Genomic DNA, 7,874 nt, shown 5'->3' on the forward strand with positions numbered 1-7,874 from the left:
TAACCTCAAATGAATCCAAATACTCATGGATAAAAGGATCAAAATCATGCACTTGAGACTCATCAAGATGGGAAAGAGGGTTAGGATTTTCAAAATCAACACTCTCTTCACTCTCAACTCCTTCACCATCACTCATATGCTCACCAATGGGATCCTCACACTCTCTTGGTTGCTCAAAATCATCATCATCATCCTCAACACACACATTAAATTGGGATTTTTCACAAACAAGCATCAAGGGTGACAATTGGCTTTTTAACTCTTCTTTTCTTCTCCTTCCCTCCTCAAGACGCTCCTCATTCTTTTTCATTATCTCTAATTGACCTCTCATAGAATTAAGAATCATTTCCTTACTAGGCTCAAGCTCATTATCAAGCTCAATGCACCTAATTTGAGATTCAAAAGTAGCAATAAGGGATTCAAAAGGTGTTGAAGGTTGAGGCTCAACAAGAGAAGAAGAAGTACAACCAAGATTGGAAAAATCAACATTAAGATCATAAGCATATACATCACATTGGGGAGTGGGGGCACAATCAAACACATGAGATTCATCATTAAGGGAACGAAGCACATCACAAGAAGGCATGGTAAATAATGAAGAATATTGAAACACACCATTAGCATCAACTTGAGCATGTACCTCATCATCATGAACAAAAGAGGAAATAGAGTTGAAATCATGTGTTTTAGGTTCACTTAAGGGATCATGTAACAAATCATGGGAATTCATGCTAATATTAGAAGTATCAACACATTGCATATCAATAATAGAATCATGATTACCCTTATTATAGACATCCCAAGCAAACCAAACATAAAAATCCCAAGCATCATCAATTGATAATGCTCTAAATTCACCATTATGCATGCATTCAACTTCATCCCTAGTTTGCTCATTCAAACCAAAATAACAAATCTCACAAGCCTCCCAAAGACTACAACAATCAAAATCCAAATATCCCTCAAGTCTATTGAAATATTCACAAAAAGGCTCATTGTCATATTGAGGAAACGAGTTACTTGCCATTTTTTTACAAAAACAAGAAAAAATAAAAAAAAATAAAAAGAAAAGTATACACAAAGACCTAGACTCAAGAAATCAAAAACAATCAAGCATTGACACCGTTCCCCGGCAACGGCGCCATTTTGAGCGCGGGGAAATTATGTCGTTGACTAACCTCCTCACGGCCAAACAAAATTTATTATAATCCTAAACTAACCCCTAAACAAGTCTAGTGGTAAGTTCGGAGTCGAACCACAAGGAACGGTAATGTTGGATTGTTCTCGATCTAATGCTTAAGCTACGCCGAAGTCGGTTTATGGATAGTGGACACTACAACTACACTAACACACATATAAAGATCAAGATATTACAAAGTCTACTAGGGGCAAAGATCCACTTTGAACAATTAACAAGTTAATGGGAATCGATTTGATAATCAATCATGCAAAGAAAGAATTAAAATGGGAATTAATTACCATCAAGAGCAATCTCTCAAATTCCTAGCCTAGATCCCTCATTGACTAGGTGCATAGAAGAAATTTACCCAAAATGCAATCAAATATATAAATTCTAATTCACAATCCCTTGTCAAACTAGAACTAACATGCAATTAAGTTTGCTATCTTGGGAGATCAATCCAATCTAAAACAAACAACATGCCATCATCAATTCAATCAATTTAATCACACAATTATCATCAAATTTATCTCAAATAACTCAATTAACCATAACAAAGCTTCACTCAACACCTAGTAGAAGGAAATCTAGTCAAACATGATTAACAAAGCAATTAATAAAGCATAAAGAGAGAAGAGAGTAGGAAATGCTCATTGATATAAAATGGAGATCTTCAAATCATCAAATTCCTCCTTTGATTATCCAAAATCCATGAAAACCATTGTTTCTCTCACTTTCTCTCTCCAAAATTTGAGAGTTTCTCTCTCTAAAAACCTAAAACTAACCTAAAACTACTGAAAATATGAATTTTCCCTCTAAAATGAGCAAAAAATCTATTTATACCCCTTACTAAATTGCCTAGGAAGCTCCGCAAAAGTCGAGCAGCGTGCAGAGGAGCGGGCGCTCCAATTTCGTGCACGGGCGCTCCTAGCTGCAGCAAAATATGGCAGAATCGTTTGGAGCGGGCGCTCCTCATAGGATGCGCGCCCGCTCCTATCGGACTGGGCAAACCGCTCAGCTTCAAATGAGCATATCTCCCCCGTTTTACAACGAAATTGGGCATATGACCTGTCTTTGGAATGCTCTCAAGATAAGATTTCATCTCCAATTAGAATTGCCCAAAAATGTTTTGTAGATCAAAAGATATAGGCATTTGAAGTTCGATCATTGCAAATCAAGTGCACATTTCTTCATTACTTGTTCTTTTATGTTTTATATTTCTTCAATCTTGAGCAATGAACTTATCCAAGTGTTCCTAAACATAAGAATAAACCAATAAAGTTTAATCTAATCCCATAAGCAACCAAAATATGCAAGAAAAGCCAAAATTGAGCAATAACGACATTTCACACGCAATCATGACAAATGTAATAAAACGTTATTAAAACCAAGTAAAAAGATATAAAAACTATGAAAAAATAACTAGAAAACTCTTAAAAATAGCGACATAAATGACACTTCATATTCCTAATTTATACGCCTAATGTTCCTAATTGTAATTCCTATTGTTCTTAATTTATTGCATATTTTTTATATGCCTAATTTTTTATATGCCTAATGTTTGGAATAATGATCAGTCCTTTGCCCTTTTCATTGTTCCTGCCTAATATTCCTAATTTATACGCCTAATGTTTCTAATTTATATTCCTAATATTCCTATTTTTTACGCCTAATGTTTCTAATTTATATTCCTATTGTTCTTATTTATATGCCTATTGTTCCTATAATGATCAGCCCTTTGCCCTTTTCATTGTTCCTGCCTAATATTCCTAATTTATACGCCTAATGTTTCTAATTTATATTCCTATTGTTCTTATTTATATGCCTATTGTTCCTGCATTAAAAAAAAGCAGAAGCAGAAGCAGATGAGAGAAAAAAAGCAAAAGCAGAAGCAGATGAGAGAACACAAAGCATTGAGACAGAGACACACCGCCAAGAGGTTTATAAATAAGGTTTTAAAAGACCTTCCGCCTCAACATAAGGATGGTATCAATGATTTGGGGTTTGGTGGATTCCTTCACTTAAGTTTAGATGCTCACAATGGCAGTTTTTCTGAAGAATTGGTCAATAGCTTTGACCCCGATAGAACATCTTTGAAACTCTTCAATGGCAATGAGATACTAATAACTGAAGAGGATGTTCATGTAGTCTATGGCCTGCCCCAAGGTCCAGTCAAAATTAAAGAGCCAAGAACAAATTTTAATTTTGATAAAAAGGACTCTGAGGTCTCTGATGAAGAGAGAAAAGAGAGAGAAGACAACTCACTGTTTCTAAGGCAATGGAGGAGTCAGTTTGGGCTTGACACTGGAAGTCCAACTTTCGGTGTCCTTGTAAAAGTGATAGAAGAACAAAAAAAACAAGATGTGTCCACTGAGTTTTTACTGAATTTCATTGCAGCTGCGATTAATTGCTGTGTAATGTCAACAGATAACACATCTGTTAATTTCAAATTTTTATGTAGCTGTAAGGATATCACTAAAGTGAGCAAACTTGATTGGTGTTTGTTCACAAAACAAAGCATGACTGAAGCAGTCAGAAAATGGAAAAAGGGATCATCATATTTCACTAGTCCACTTCCTTTCATGATGGTAACTACTTCTCTCCTCTACCTATTGTTTATCTTTTCTACTCATTGTTCCTAATTTATATGCGTATTGTTTCTAATTTGTATTCCTATTGTTCCTATTTTTTCTAATTTACATGCCTATATATTGTTGTACATATTGTTCTAATCTTTCTTATATATTGCTTAAAATCAGATTGTCTATTTTGATAGACTTCAAAGAGGAGATGCTTATCCTCCAAGGCAAATTCCCTTAACCTCTGTTTGGAATAAAGACATGATTCATTCAAGGATGAAGATTGAACTAGAACGAGGTTATGGTCGAGGACATGTTCTTCCAAGAATTCCAGTGCCTGAGATTGAGAGTGAGAAACCGGAATTCCAGTGCCTGAGATTGGAAGAAAATCCAACTGCATCCTTAGAAACACGGGTAAATTACTGTTTATTTCTTAATGAAACTTATTGTTCTTAGAAACTTATTGTTCTTACTAATGTTTGTGGTTCTTAATGTTCTACATATTGTTCTAATCTTTTACACTCCTTTCTCCTGTTTATTGAAGGATTACTTTGCCCAGTTTTCAACAATGGCAGCAACGCTGGTAAAAAAAATTTCTGATATGTATGCTTTCATTAGCATGTTTGAAGATGTACAAATACAAAAAGAATTGAAGACCATAATTGTTGACAAGATGTTCATCAAATACACTGATCCAACACATGTTTTTGATGAGTCAGCGTTCACGGCTGAGCTTAATGAAGCATTATCAAACATACAAGCCAAGAACAATCAAAACGAAGTAACTCACAGTGACACTACAGCTTCAACACTCCATGCTTTTTTTACTGGAGAAAACCAAGCTTCACAACTTCAAAACCAAGCATCAGCAATCCAGACTGAAGAAAACCAAGCATCTCCTTCCCTGGAGCTTCAAAACTACAACTCCATCATCGATTCTCCTCCCCTGACTCAATCTCCAACAGTCCATACTTCAACAGTCCTGACTGTCCATACTTCAACAGTCCTGACTCCAACAACAGTCCAGAAGACTCAATCTCCAACAGTCCATACTTCAACAGTCCTGAATACTCCTCCTCCCCAGAAGACTCCTCCTCCCCCTCCCCAGACTCACACTGAAGAAAACCAAAACAAAAAAAAACGAAAAAAAGAGAGAATGTGATACCACAAAAAAAGAAAGAAAAAAGGATCACACAAAATCTCCCACAATGCCTACATTCACCATTCATGACAAAAAATGAACTAGTATCCAAGACACTAAAAAGAAATGAAAAAATGGTTGTTGAGTATGCATTCGCTACTGGACCATCTGCACTGTAAGTTTGCTGTTCATAACTAATATATCAGTTGTTCCTAATTTATATCAATGCCTAACTTATATATTTCCTAACTTTATATCAATGCCTAACTTATATATTTCCTAACTTTAATTGTTGTTGTATGTGCTGCATAATAAAGTGAGGAGCTATACCGAGATCCATTAAACTACATCAACAGGGAGGACATGGCAACACTGCAAGAAGGCAATCAGGTGGTGAGCAACATCATTGACTCCTATGCATATATACTCAACATGGAAAACAAGAGAAGAAATCCTGATGCAAAAAATAGATTTTTTTGCACTACTGAGTGCTGGGTATTGTTCCAAACTCATACATTTAATGTTCCTGATTTATAAACGTAATGTCTAACTCATACACTCATTTCAATACTGAAGCAAATACTATGCGGCGAAGGTCACTTCAAGAAATCAAAAAACACTTACGATGAAAGATATATAGCATTCAAGGCCCGTTTAAGTGACGAAATGAAAAACTCTGAGATCACTACGTTTGATAAAGTTAATTTGGTAAATACTTTCAGATTACTTCCTTTATTATTTCCCAATATATTTTACAATACATTAACATAATTTTTGTTTCCAATATAGGTATTCTTCCCAGTACCTGCATATTATCATTACTACCTGTTTTGCATCAACTTTACGAAGAAAATACTAGAGGTGATCGACAACCAAAAGCTGCAAAGGCACGTTTCATTTAAAAGCAAGTATGAGGACTTCCCACAAACATTTGTAAGAACTCTGTAAAACTAAATTCTAATTGTTCTTACAACTTGTTCCAACTCCTAATGTCCATGTAACTAACTTTAATTTTTGTATTGAAGTTGAAGGCATTTGCACAATTCCTCAATGAAACAGAAGAAGGCAATGGAAATTCAGTAAAAGAATTCAAAATAGTAACCAAACAAATGCCATGGAGGAACAATGATAATATCACAGACTGTGGAGTGTATGCCCTGAAACACATGGAATCATACGAAGGGCAAGATGACTGGAAAATAGGAGTAAACAACAAAGTAAGTTCCTTAATCCAGATCTTTATATGCCTAATGTTCCTAATTTATATGCCTAATGTTCCTAATTTATGTTCCTAATGTTCCTAATGTTCCTAATTTATATTCCTAATGTTCTATATCCTCTTCCTATAAGTTAGGATCATGATTGTTTGTTGCAGCCTTTGCAGCGTGATGAAATTGCAAAACTGAGGATGGAATTCTGTGGGAAAATCGTGCTGAGCGAAGAAAACACGTGCAGGGAAGAGGTAGTAGATGCCGCAAAAGAGATGAACGCTTAAATTGCAAACTAATATGACAACTTAGTTTGACCATGATTGTATATCATATGCTTAATGTCATTATGAAACGAGAATATTGTATGAATGTTATTAGGCAGGAGAGCAGGGAGGTATGTACAGGCAGGAGGGGGGCAAGTGTGCAGGGAGGTATGTGCAGGCAGGAGGGCAATTGTGTGCCGGCAAGATGGAGTCTATAATTGTAATAATAACTATATTTCATAACATAGACTTAACTATGTTATGTCCGGTTCAGGGACAATGATCTCTCAATGTCCGGTTCTTATCACTACAATAAGTACAATGAAGTTATCACTAAAAAGGCTATTTTTTTCATTTCTGCCAAACGATGAAAACCTATATCAATACAAGATCCACCATCCTTCATTTGCTTCACAATTCACACATTATATGATAAACTGTAAGGATTTAAGCCATGATAAACTGTAAGGATTTAAGCCTATGAGAAGCATTATGGAGGCTCATGAGGACAGAATTCACAAGTGTCTACTGGACCAGCAGGTGATTCTGGAAAGCAACCCCTGGATAATTAATAATGAACAAAAGTTTGGAACATTTGGTATAGTTTAGAACTTGGTATAACAGTTTGGAACATTTGGTATACAGGTTTGGAACATTTGGTAAAAAAGTTTGGAACATTTGGTATAACAGTTTGGAACATTTGGAATACGGGTTTGGAACATTTGGTATAAACGTTTGGAACATTTGGTATAACGGTTTGGAACATTTGGTAACATTTGGTATAAAAGTAGAACAATACGTATAGAGTTATGAACAGTTAGGAACATTAAGCTATAAGTTATGAACATTTGGTATAAAATTTTCGAACAATACGTAATGAAGTTTTCCAGATTCAGATTTCAGCCCATTTGAGCTATTTTTTTCATTTCTGCCAACAAGATCCACCATCCTTTATTTGCTTCACAGTTCACACATTATATGAGTTCACACATTATATGGTAAACTGTAAGGATTTAAGCCTATGAGGAGCATTATGGAGGCTCATGAGGACTGAATTCACAAGCAAGGCTAGAGCTGCATAAGACAAGTGTCTACTGGACCAAAAGTTTGGAACATTTGGTGTAAAAGTTTAGAACATTTGGTATAAAATTTTGGAACATTATACCAACGTTTGGAACATTTGGTTTGGTATAAAAGTTTAGAACAATAAAGTTATGAACAGTTAGGAACATTGAGCTATAAGTTATGAACAACAGGTGTATGAGTTTGGAACATTTGGTATAAAATTTTGGAACAATACGTATAAAGTGGCTACCAATGGTTGTTCTCTCATTATTTCTTCTCCTTACAGACCACCTAAAGTCCATTTCTCACAATCTCCTTACAGACCCAAGTCCAAGCGGAGACCCAAGTACAAGAAATGGGAGGACTCACTGATTTAGGAAATATCTAAGAAATATCTAAGTTTTTAAAGAACTCTTAGTAAAGAAATGTGGTACT

General features: G+C 35.3%; 1 long non-coding RNA gene across 2 annotated transcripts; it reads left to right on the top strand.

Moving 5' to 3' along the window:
- Positions 1-5,954: 5,954 nt before the first annotated feature.
- Positions 5,955-6,728, top strand: LOC110728440. 2 transcript variants are annotated; one of them, XR_002512681.1, is made up of 2 exons: positions 5,955-6,117; positions 6,276-6,728. It is a non-coding gene; the product is annotated as an uncharacterized LOC110728440 (long non-coding RNA). The 2 variants fall into 2 exon arrangements; XR_002512682.1 differs by having other exon boundaries at positions 6,285-6,728.
- Positions 6,729-7,874: the final 1,146 nt, after the last annotated feature.

The sequence above is a fragment of the Chenopodium quinoa genome, unplaced genomic scaffold (assembly GCF_001683475.1).
Source record: "Chenopodium quinoa cultivar QQ74 unplaced genomic scaffold, ASM168347v1, whole genome shotgun sequence".
In the NCBI taxonomy this organism is placed as follows: Eukaryota; Viridiplantae; Streptophyta; class Magnoliopsida; order Caryophyllales; family Amaranthaceae; genus Chenopodium; species Chenopodium quinoa.